This window comes from Eleutherodactylus coqui, chromosome 2 (assembly GCF_035609145.1).
Source record: "Eleutherodactylus coqui strain aEleCoq1 chromosome 2, aEleCoq1.hap1, whole genome shotgun sequence".
Taxonomy (NCBI): Eukaryota; Metazoa; Chordata; class Amphibia; order Anura; family Eleutherodactylidae; genus Eleutherodactylus; species Eleutherodactylus coqui.
The window spans coordinates 226,034,795-226,047,847 of record NC_089838.1 but is presented as its reverse complement, the minus strand read 5'-3'; positions in this window follow the sequence as shown (position 1 = coordinate 226,047,847).

The following is a 13,053-nucleotide window of genomic DNA, read 5'->3' as shown; positions in this document are numbered from 1 at the left end:
AGGGATGCCTCTCCACTTCCTTCATCTTTGAAAGGCCTAGGTGGAACTTTCTCCTGACTTTCACACTTCTCTCAGACGGATTATAATCCACAGGGAGACATGCAGGCTCACTCAGGGACTGTCTGGCAGGATGACTTGACTTTCTGGTCACTCACTAACTGACTAATAACTAACTAACCAACGGAAGTAGTGGTGGAGACAAGATTGACAGGCCAGTGACACCCCCTGTTCCTGATTGGGTGCATGGCTGGCACCCATTCCTCGGCCTCACAGGTCCTGGCACTCACCACTCCGGTCTCCGATTAGAGTGTCCTGCTGCCTTCCACACAAGCCACAGATGCGAGTGTGCCGTTGCTATCTGCTGCTGCGACGGGGCTGCTCCTGCCCCCGCTCTGACTGTAGCCGCCAGCTTGCCATCCCAGCAGCGCTGCTGTGACTGTATCTCCCCTTACTATCTCCCCTGACTGGCCCCGCTGTCACTCTCGTGTCCCGGCGGCAGTCTCCTACCTCCAACACCCTTACCAACCACGCTGTCAGTCTCCCTGGCAGCAGCGGTAGTCTCCCACCTCCGCTCCTCTTACCGGTCCCACTGTCAGTCTCCCCAGCGTCCGTCTCCCACCTCCATCCACTCCCCTTACCAGCCCTGCTGTCACTCTCGGCGGCAGTCTCCCACCTACGCTCCCAGCGTGGGCAATGATTTATTGCTGGGATGGAGGGTTAGGGTTAGTTTCTGTGTAAGGCTTACATTGTTTGCTGTGAATATTTCGGTGCTACTGTGGCTGTACAGCTAATAATGTAAGCCTAACACTGAAACTAACCCGAACCCTCCATCATAGCCATAACTACATCCCCACACTGCTAGGACCTTCCTGCAGGCAGCCAATGAGGACCTTTAGAGGCGTACCCTAGGCCTTAACTTTCAGTGTAGGTCTCCACCCATTATTGTGGTGGTGACAAGATAGTATTCAATAGTACTCTAACCAAAGTCCTCTATTTGCACAGCTTGCAAACGCATATATCTTTTATGTTCACGCGACAAGTTGGATACTTGCAAACTGTTACATTTTCCAGACACACCTAGGCATTAACCTCTGTATTGCAGCTGTGCAATACACATAAGTCACTGACCACACAATTGCACAGTGCATCCACATTAAACACATGACATTTATGGAGAGGCCAGATATGTATACTTCAGGCCACTACACCTACACAGTAATAATGCTCCCTTTTGTGCAGACACAGTACTAGTACCTCTTTTATGTCCGGCTAAATGATAGTACCCACACAGTGTTAATTCCCATATTATGCCCACCACAAAGTGATAGCCACCCTCCTTTGTGCTCCTGCACAGTAAAAAATTCCCTTGATGCCTCAAAGTAATAGTGGCACTGTTTGTACCCACACGCTGTATTAATAATTACTTTGTGCCCAGTTCCTTAGTAATTATCTGCCTCAGTGCCTAAAGCTAATAATTATTGACAACCACAAGGTGATGCCCCCACAAATTAAGAAGTAATAAGTGGACCCTCTTTGGCCACCACCTGAAATTTATACTGCTCCTCTCTTTATGCGCCCACAATATAATAGTGGTCCCTTGTGCATCCCCCTCAGAATAATAGTGGTACCTCTGTGCCTCTAGAATAGTAGTGGTGTCTTTCTGCCCTCCATACCAAAATAATAGTGGTTACCCTAAAAACTTGCTGTGCCGATATATCGCTAATTCTAATTGATGCTCCCATTCCTGGTCCATCCCCATGGGCATCCGTGTTGTAGCTGCGTGCACGTGCAGCAATTGGGGTCAAGCATGCCCTTGACCCAGATTATGGGGCCCACAGTCTGACTACACTTTTACCATTTTAATGCACTCCTTCAATACACAGTGTTGTACAGAGCAGTGTGTCTATCCTGAATTCTCTTCCCCGTCTACTGCTCTGAGACGCTGAAGTTGAGAACCCTGAGACAGGGCAGGAGAATGCATTAAGCACATGCTGCCATACGCCACGGTGTTTATCGAAGGATTACAATAACCCCCTTACCGACCAGGTCCCATTTTTCAAATCTGACATGTGTCACTTCAAGGTTGGCTTCACACTGGCGAGGGCAATATCAGGCCATGATTCATGTGAAACCCCTGGATGTGAGGTGTTTTTCATTTGAAAACAGCCTCGCATCACTCCGGGGAATCCCTTCATCCCCGCGGGGATACCTTTAACCTCTTCCGTGGCTAAAGGGATTTTCCCGACGCACCTGAAGGGATTCCCCGTGGGGCTAAAAGGATTCCCCACCGGGATGCAAGAATCCCCTGCCGCGGCTGTCACAGCCGCGGTAGAGTACACCCATTGCTTTCAGTGGGGCCAGCACTGCTGCCGCTAGCCCCGTTGTAAGCAATGGGAGACATCGCAAAAAGATAGAACATGCTGCAATTATTTTTTTTTCACTCAACATCTCGTGAGTGAAAACATCACAGATAATTCTGCACTTTCCTTACTCTCCCATCGCGTGAAAATAGCACGATTTTCTCGCCAGTGTGAAACCGGCCTAAGTGGGATGCTTTTACTTATTCAAATTATTCTGAGAGTGATATTTTTTTGTGACACATTGTACTTTATGTTGGTGCTGAATTTTGGTCGATACTTGCGTTTTTTTTATTTTAAAAATTCTAAATTTACAGAAACTTTTGACAAATTTGCATAATGAATTTTTCGCCTTGTAAGAAAGATCATACCACACAAAGTAAGCAATAAATAACTCTTTTAGGGGTTTCTTCATGAACTAAAGCAAAGTGGATGATAAATTTGAAAATCGCAGATTTCGAATTTTAAAATTTTTATTCTGTAACACAAAATAATAAACACAGAAAAACAAAACTCAATATTTATTACTTTGCGTTGAGCCGCTGTCGGGGATGCACAGTACCGATTTTTTTAAAAACTCCTGCTTTCCCGCGGAATTCGGTCGGACATCACAGTAAAATAGAGCATGCTGCAATTTTTCCTCCACAAGCGGAAACTGCAATTAGTTTCCGCTCGTGTGCAGGAAGAATCACTTTTTCATAGCATGCTATGGAAGGTATTTACTGTGAAACCCAGAGGTGTACGCAAAAATCCGCCTACGTGCAGGCGGCCTTAAATGTTACCATCTTTGGGTGCAGACAACATTTTTCATTGGTTTATATTGCATTTTTAGTAGATAGCTGTTCAAAAACTGGCAATTGTGGCATTGTTTTTTGATATTTAATTTTTTTTTAATTCGCCCAACATGCCCAAGTGATGTTATTTTTATTCTGGGGGTAAGTGCAGATGTGTCACTACAAAATTTATATCTATATATATATTTTATTATTTTACCACTTGCTCCAACGAGCTTACATACTACAAATAATGGGGTGATGTAGAAGGTAAAGAGGCTAGAGATGTGCACAGTATGGCGAGTTGGAGTGTAAGGGATGCTATACACACTTACAATGGTTAGGCCATATAGTGATGGAGTCGGTATGACTGCAGGGGGCGGTTGATTACAGCTAGCAAGGATTGCAGTCAGTAGGACAGGGAGCATGTTATCAGGTGGAGTACAAAAGGGTTAGGTTAAGCAGATATGGCATGCCTCCCTGAATAGGTGCGTTTCTACAGCACACGTGAAGTTTTGTGCGCCAGTAATTGCCCGGATAATTTTGGGTAGTGTGTTCCAGAGGAACGGTGCTGCTCTGGAGAAGTCTTGGAGGCAGGAATGAGAGGTTTGAATTAAAGGGGCAATTAGTCTGATTTCGTTAGCGGGGGTGCGGGCTGGGTGCTGGATTAAGATGAGGGATGCAGTGTAGGGTGGTGCAGTGCTGTAGAGAACTTTTTGGATGAGGGTAATGAGTTCGAATTGGATTCTGTATTTGACGGGCAGCCAGTGCAGTGACTGGCACAGGACAGAGGCGTCCGAGTTGCGGCTGGACAGGAAGCTGAGCCTGGATGCCACATTCAGGATGGATTAGAGAAGGGAGAGTCTGGCGCGGGGGAGGCCAATTAGCAGCGAGTTGCAATATTTGAGCCGAGAGTGGATGAGTACAACAGTGAGCAATTTTAATGTATCAATGGTGAGAAAGGGGCGGATTCTTGCGGTGTTCTTGAGCTGTAGGTGATATGTTTGGGCAAGAGATTGGAGGTAGGGATAAAGGAAAGTTCAAAGTCAAATATAACCCCAAGACAGCGGGCGTGCTGTCTGTGAGTTATGGTGGTGCCACACACTGAGATGGAGATGTCAGGATGAGGTTGGTTAGTAGAGGGCGGAAACACCAATAAGTCAGTTTTGAGAGGTTCAGTTTTAGGTAGAGAGAAGACATAATATTAGAGACAGCAGATAGACAGTTGGTGGCATTCTGAAAGAATGGTGCTGTGATGTCACGGGAGGAGGTGCATAACTGGGTGTCGTCAGCATAGAGATGGTACTGAAAGCCAAATCTCCTGATAGTTTGTCCAATAGGGGCTGTGTAGATTGAGAAGAGGAGGGGGCCGACGACTGATCCCTGGTGGACCAGCAAGGGGAAGAGGTGGGGAGGTAGAGCCAGCAAAGGATACGCTGAACGAGCGGTCAGATGGATAAGAGGAAAACCAGGAGAGAGCAGTGTCCTTTAGCCCGATTGAGCAAAGCATATTGAGGAGGTGTTTATGGTCGACAGTGTCAAATGCTGCGGAGAGGTCGAGGAGGATCAGTAGGGAGTAGTCGCCCCTGGATTTAGCTTTAGGTTCTAAAAAAAAAACTTGTTTCAATGTGCAGCATGAGCTGGGGCATGATATATTGTTATTTTTTAAATGGACCCCATATTTGTTTACCACTGTACTGAGATACAGTGGTACACATGGCCACATGATTGAATCCCAAATGTGCTTGTGTGCTTGAGGCCTTAGGTTGGCTTTGCACCCCATTCATTTTTTCTAATTGGATTTAGTTGACTTTGTTGAGGGGGGAAACATGGTTTTGTGGTTATTTGGGACCCATTGCTAATTTTTATGACTGTCAGGCTATGTGCACACAGCAGATCATGGCCTTAATTTGACATAGAATCTGTGCCGATTCCAATCCATAGCAATTCTGCATCAAGAGTGTTCAATGGATTCCAATTGAAATCCGCACCATAGTATATACAATGCTGACCTTTTTTTTCTACACAGATTTGAAATACACATGCGAAAAAAAGGAGTGATATATCGTCCGGGTTTTCATGCCCGGCTGATATATGCTGTCTCTCTCTGCAGGGGGAGGAGGCTGGCCAGGTCGGGAACAGTGCACTGAGTTCCCGCCCCCTCTCCACCCCTCACCACTATTTGCAATGGGAGGGGGCGGGGTGGAAGCTCAGTGCACTGCTCCCAGCCTGGCCCACCTCCTCCCCCTGCATAGGGACAGCGTATATCGGCCGGGCGTGAAAACCCGTCGGATACACGCACGTCGAAATAAGCCCTCATTGTTATAGGGAGCACTGAGACTGCGACTTATATGAGTGGTTACCAGTACTGGTGTACTGTGGCTTGCACTTTTATTAGGGTGCTATGGCTGGCTATAATATTTTTTGGCCAGACATATATAAGTCATTTACACAGCAATATTTGCCATCCATACACCATCCATATATTTAGTTGAATTATAAGAATGAAACTACTTTCAAAAGAAGTTAGTAGAAAACCTTTTACTGGCCTAGAAGCCTGGAAATAGCATTAAAAATGGCCATGTTACAAATGTTCTTTATGTGTGGAGACAGTGTGTGACAGCTACAAGTGTATACATACTATAATTCCCATACTACAAGAACAGATGTAGAAGTGTATGTTTTAGTTTTTTTCCCATGGAAGCTTACTAACCTACCAATATGGACTTCTGAATTTAAAAAAAAAAAGGATTTTAAGTCATAAAGATTCACTGTATTTTTTTTCATTCAAACATCAATTATTACACTATAGCTTTTTTAGAACATAATTGTACAGGGTGTCCCACCCGCTGGAGGCTCAGAAAAAGTGGCTATAAATCCAAGACTAATAAACAAGATTTTTCCAGATCTGCAGTGAGTAGGACACCTTGTATGTTGTTTGTAAATTGACAAGAAAGAATGTTTTTTTGTCAAAAAAATCAAGCACCTAGGAGTTGTCATTTTGTTGCAAAATTTCAGATGCATTTACATCTCAGGTGGATATGCAAATGATGGAATAGTGGCATGATTAGATGAATGGTCTTGCTACATGAGGCCTAAAAGTGGTTCCAACCTTGGTCTGTAAAAAGGCTCTCAAAGGCTACTTCTGTGTAGTGCAATTCTTTTTCTGAAGAGATTTTCCCCAGTTAACAGAGTTTGGAAGGGGGCGCATTATTAGAATGCGAGAAGCTGGATATTCGTATTGATGAATTGCCCGCCACTTGGGCCATTCTGACCAGACTGTTAGAAGGTGTTGGCACCAGTAGATGTGTGAGGGCACACACACAAGGTAACCGAGCTCGGGACACCCTTAACAGATCACCAGTAGTGAGGATCGTTTGATAGTCCGACACACACAAGTAGCTTCAACTGTTTCATTGTCCGCAATCCAGAGACAGGTGACATCATCGTTACAGACTCCTCTGTCTGTCGGAACCATTTCCAGGTGCTTGGCTGAAGGACATTTGGTTTCATAGTGTCCATTATGTGCATTACCTTTGACACAACCACTGTAGCCTCCATTTGTAGTGGTGTCGTGAACAACAAAACTAGATTGCTGTGGAGTTGTCTTCAGCAACAATTTGGGTACTGAGGATAGCTGTGTTAGTTTCTGGAGACCAAGGGGTGAGTGTCTCAATTTTGCCTTTGCTGGTCACCTCTAGTATTGGACAATGACAGCTCAGTGATATGTTCAGGACATCCTGCAGCCACATGTGTTCCTCTCATGGCAGCTTCCAAAAGGCATTTTCCAGCAGAATCATTCTCGGCCGCACACAACAAGGGTGTCACAGGAGCCTCCACAACATTGCAACACTTCCATGGTTTGTACGGATTAATCACCAATAGAACATCTATGGGACCATCTGGGACGCCAACTTCAACAGCCTACGAGTTTGCACAATCTAGAGGCTCAGTGACAGCAAATGTGGACCAATATGCCACAGGATACCATACAGAACTTGTATGCCTCCATGCCTGCCCATATTACATTTTGAATCCAAGCTATAAGCATCACAACAGGGTACTAGAGATTCCCTGCAAGTGTTCAGTTTTCCATAATAAATTATCATTTGGCTCTGATATTGTAATCACTTATAGTACAATCAAACAAATAAAGATTCGTTCGATTCCGACAACCCCTAGGCCTTGATTTGTTTCGCATTAAGTGATAATTTTGTTCATCTTCCTTTCCTTGTGAGATTGTTGCATTTCTTCTGAGTTTCAGAATTTGAATTCATTGTAAAACTTTTCAGCTACTCCTTCATATGCGTATGTTGTTTGGGTATGAACTTGTCATGGAAAGCAACTAACTTTATTTACAGTTGATGGTGAAGAAATGGAACTGTTTTTTATACAAAAGCAAAGAAGCACAGCACAAATGACACTTGTTAAAGATTAAATACCTATAAATTATAATCATCATGTGAAATTATATGTCTATAAAAACAAAACCTACTGCACACTAATGAGGGGCAATCACTCAAAACAGCTGTCTGTCCATAAGGAGAAACAATACCCTTCCTGACTAAGCTCTTGCAACATACATGTGTGAGTGTTTCTCCCTCCCCCCTCTGCTTTCTATAGAGTTCAATAAGCACAATGACTCATGCCCCTTCTCTACCCCTTATCTAAAGTCATTCTAGTGGCCAGAGAGATTTCTCATGACAATCTTAGGTAAATTAAGTAAATAGCAGTTTTGGTAGTTATCACACTAGCTATCATATTAGGACAAGTTGTTTGAAAAGTTAGTGACCATTTAGATAAAAAATATTTTTAAAAATTCAAAAGGAATTGCTATCACTTTGCACTGGTAATTCAAGTTGCCTGATTTCCCACAGAATTCAGGTATGAAGCTCCAGCAGTGGAGCTTCCCATGATCTTCAGATCCCTTCCCATGCCTTCCCCTGCAGCACTGAATGTCAGAGCCACGGGATCTCACTAGTTATTATGAGATCTCAAGGAATTGAATGAAAGAGCGGTATTCAGTAAAATAATGCAGCAGTAATCATCAACAATAACATAATTGCTATGTTTTTATTTTAATAGTTTTTATTTTTTTAATCAAAAATATGCAATAGGTCCTTTTTAGGTATATTAATTGAAGTATAAAAGGGGTTTTTAGAATAGGTTTTGTTTGTTAAAACCCCATTCCATGTGCAGTAAAATAACTAACTCACACTCGCTCCACCACTCAGTCCTCCTCTCTGGTTGTTTGTTTACAGGCTGCAGTCTTGCTTGTTTACGAACAATCACAGGCTGCTGCAGCCAATGACAGAACCCAGAGATCAATTGCAGACCTCTGTGATTGGCTGCAGTAGCCTATAACATCCTGTAAACAGACTGGGGCAGCCTGTAAAAGTGAAGTCAGAGGAGAGACCCAGAGAAGTCGGCATAGGTGGGTATATGCCACATAGATATTTTACTGAATGGGGAACAGGGTTTTTAACAAAAAACACTTCTCTGACAACCACTATAACAACACTGGTACCACCTGCATCAGCTAGCCTCTCTTCCTTTATACAGTATATACAGAGCTAAAGAATCTATTTAGTAGCTCTGCATTTTCTTGACACTAATGGCCCATTTAGACATAACGAAAATTGCTCAAAAATCGCTCAAAGCCATCTGACATTGTGCAGTTTTCGTGCATGAGTCGTTAATCGCGTACTTCAAGTTTTCTTGAAATGAGCAATCAGCTATTATCAGCACAGCCGGCTGTTATCAAAGCCGGCTGCTCTGATAAAATTCCCTGTGCCTGTGTTCTGCTGTGAATTCACAGTGGGGCACGGGCTGTAAGAGTGCAGAACAACACAGATGTTTGCGTATGCAAAACAGCTGTATTGTTCTATTAGCGTCCGCGGCGGTGTGCTGCTCCCGCTGCATAACTGTATAGTAGCTAGTTAGCTACTATAAGGTATGCAAAGTTGATCAATCAAAACTGTTGTTTGAGTAACTTTTGAGTGATCATCTGTCAGTGTAAATGGGGTCTTAATGACCATTATTTAGCCGTGATATGTTACAAACATAAGATACTAGATAAAATATAAAAAACTAAACGCTACGAAGAAATAAAACCTTTTTTTTAAATACATTGTATTACATATACATTAAAAACCTAACAAATTATATTACATAAATATTCATAAATAACTTGCACTTGACCCAGAACAAACCCCTTTGATAAATGGCAGAGAGTAGGAAGGGAGGAAGTAGTCAAATCCCACAATCACACATCAGTTTCAGGAAATCACAAAATATAGTGGTAAAATCATCCGGTAAACTGCCAACAATTGGAAGTAATGGATAGTAAATGCATTCCTTATATGTGGTACTCACATATTGCTGAGTATTTTTCACAGTGTGCAGAAAGTACTAACTTGAGGGTGGTAGTTTGCCAATCTGTATCTGACAAAGGAATTGTCCAAGGACTTTCTCTGAAGAAGGCAACCCAATATGTGTTCGGTACAAAGTTCTAGCACAGCTCTGTCTTATCTCCAGCAATGTACAATTGCCAATAAATGTGTTTGTGTCCGACTGTATATCGTGATATGTCTCTGTCTCTTTCTAGCAGGCCTCCTTACTGTCTGTCCATATTTACTTGTGTGAGCACACTTGGTCTTGATTGAGTTCAGCCACTTTGGGATGCAAAAGTGCATTGGCCATTGAGTCCAACAGGACAAATTCTGGTGGGCCAGTCATGTCCTATTAGGGCTGCAACTACTATTATAGCAGCATAGCAGCTGCTATGTAGCCAAAGTCTCAGGGAGGCCAGGCTAGCAGGCTGTTACTAAGAAGAGGAGGCTATGAAATAAAAAACAATATATACACCTCCTTTACTGTCCCCATTGTTTTTTTCTGGTCTGGTCCTCTCTGACTTCCATTTGCACAATTATATGTTATGGCACATGACCACTGCAGCCAATCCCTGCCCTCTGCATCTGAGGTCAGTGATTGGCCATAGCAGTTATCTGTCTACACATTCTGCCTATGTAGATTGGGTTACTAATGCATACCTATGTGGGAGGGTGGTATAACTCGTAATTGAAATTTGTAATGTTAGAACTGAGCACTGCATGATGATGGCAATCTTAAAGGAGATGTCCCGAGGCAGCAAGTGGGTCTATACACTTCTGTATGGCCATAATAATGCACTTTGTAATGTACATTGTGCATTAATTATGAGCCATACAGAAGTTATAAAAAGTTTTATACTTACCTGCTCCGTTGCTGGCGTCCTCGTCTCCATGGTGCCGACTAATTTTCGCCCTCCGATGGCCAAATTAGCCGCGCTTGCGCAGTCCGGGTCTTCTCCTCTTCTCTATGGGGCTCCGTGTAGCTCCGTGTAGCTCCGCCCCGTCACGTGCCGATTCCAGCCAATCAGGAGGCTGGAATCGGCAGTGGACCGCACAGAAGAGCTGCGGTCCACGAAGACAGAGGATCCCGGCGGCCATCTTCAGCAGGTGAGTATGAAGACGCCGGACCGCCGGGATTCAGGTAAGCGCTGTGCGGGTGGTTTTTTTAACCCCTGCATCGGGGTTGTCTCGCGCCGAACGGGGGGGGGGTTTAAAAAAAAAAAAAACCCGTTTCGGCGCGGGACATCTCCTTTAAGCAACTCACCATACAGCAAAATGTACAGCAATTATTTTAGAATATAATGGTATTATTTGGTGAGTGTGCGGTAGTAGTCAAATATAGTGTAGTGTTTATTGAAAGAAAAGAACACCCACTCATTTTACTCTCTTCTACCAAAGCATGATTAGGCCTAGTTTAGTGCAGTTTTTAATATTTATTTTACGCAGTTCAAAACCAGGTGTGAATCGTTAAGTGGGGATAAATACAAAAAAACTTATATAGTTCTGTTTTTTAAATTCACACTAAGTTTTTATTTATTTAAGATGAACTGATTTTTCCCCTAAATGAAGTTTTCTTAGATTGTTTTCTTTCAATGTATTAGATACACGTATCACAGAGGGGAATCCAACATAAGGCTTTACCAGTCCAATACTATTGATGACCTAACCTCAGAATTGGTAGATTGAGGGGCTCACTATCTGGGTTGTGAACCAATCAGCTAATGTGAAGTACCCACAGGCTGGAAGATAGGCTCAAAATGATAGCATAGTGGCCTGATGCAGTAGCTGCACAACTATACTGGGCTACTTCTCCACTGCATTTGGACCCTTCTGGCAGGCCCATGACTACTTCAAATAGTGCTATTGATTACCTATCCTATGGATAGCTCATCAATAGTATTGGACTAAAAAAAACCTTTAAAAATATGCTTAGCTAGAAAGGAAATGTACTGCAAAAATCTGCTCTCTGGAGGACTGCAAGACCGTACATTATATAGCTACTAATTCATTTAAAGGGGTTGTCCCGCGAAAGCAAGTGGGGGTATACACTTCTGTATGGCCATATTAATGCACTTTGTAATATACATCGTGCATTAAATATGAGCCATACAGAAGTTATTCACTTACCTGTTCCGTTGCTAGCGTCCTTGTCTCCATGGTGCCGTCTAATTTCAGCGTCTAATCTCCTGATTAGACGCGCTTGCGCAGTCCGGTCTTCTCCCTTCTGAATGGGGCCGCTCGTGCTGGAGAGCTGCTCCTCGTAGCTCCGCCCCATCACGTGTGCCGATTCCAGCCAATCAGGAGGCTGGAATCGGCAATGGAACGCACAGAGCCCACGGTGCACCATGGGAGAAGACCTGCGGTCCACCGTGGGTGAAGATCCCGGCGGCCATCTTCGCAAGGTAAGTAAGAAGTCACCGGAGCGCGGGGATTCGGGTAAGTACTATCCGGTTTTTTTTTTGCATCAGGTTTGTCTCGCGCCGAACGGGGGGGCTATTGAAAAAAAAAAAAAACCCGTTTCGGCGCGGGACAACCCCTTTAATAATGGCCAGAGATTTCAGTAGACTTTTCTAGACTTGTAGCTATCAACTGTACTTAGAAAAGAAGGAGTAGGTAGTTCTGACGGGACGACTCTTTTAATGCTACGTCTTTTTTTTAAATTTGAACTGTTTTCTTTTAAGATACAAAAACTTGTTTGTTAAAGAGAAAAAATATATGTCTCTTCTCTCTCATTCTGCTTGTAAATGAGACTACACGGACATAAATGACTATTTACTATGTTTTATAGTAAAGAGTGTATGAACCATTTTCTGTAAGGTAGTTAGTGTGCCTGCAGAATTTAATACTGAAATTCCCACTTTTCAATGGCCCACATTATTCTTTGTTTTCATTGGAAACCATTAAAATCATAACCCAGCTGTGTAATCACAGTCCCGGAAAAATACTTTCAAACACACTTAATGCTATGTTAGACCCATGGCTTCATTCATGAGAGAATCAGGCCATGCTCATTCCAGAAGGAGTGGACTTATTGACATTTCCAATTCGCCATGGCCATAATATAAACCCAAATGAATGTATTAAGCATTAGCACGGTCAATCACTTTCAGTGCCATTTTATGGCGTAAACACATGTATGTTGTCTGCACAAAAATAAAACAATGAATTGAAAATGTTTGCAAAACTTCCAGAGAGGCTTAATCAACAACTGCGGCAATTATCTGAAATTGGCTGAGTTAATGTGTTTTATTTCCAGTCATTTATGATGGCTTCTGGCATGTGCTGCATCTTATGTATCCAGCATACAGTACATTCACTGAACACATGCTGATCTATTTTATGAGAGTGGCGCAGTGTAAATATAAATTGCAGGCAGTTATGTTAGATTTGGCTACTTCATTAAATTGTACAATGATAGCAAAAATGACAATGACTGTAAATATGGATTTGTAGAGCAACTTACATACTGTTATAGATTATGCATTGTTATACGTGCCAGAAGGAAATTTCCTCAGTTTACATTTGTTACAT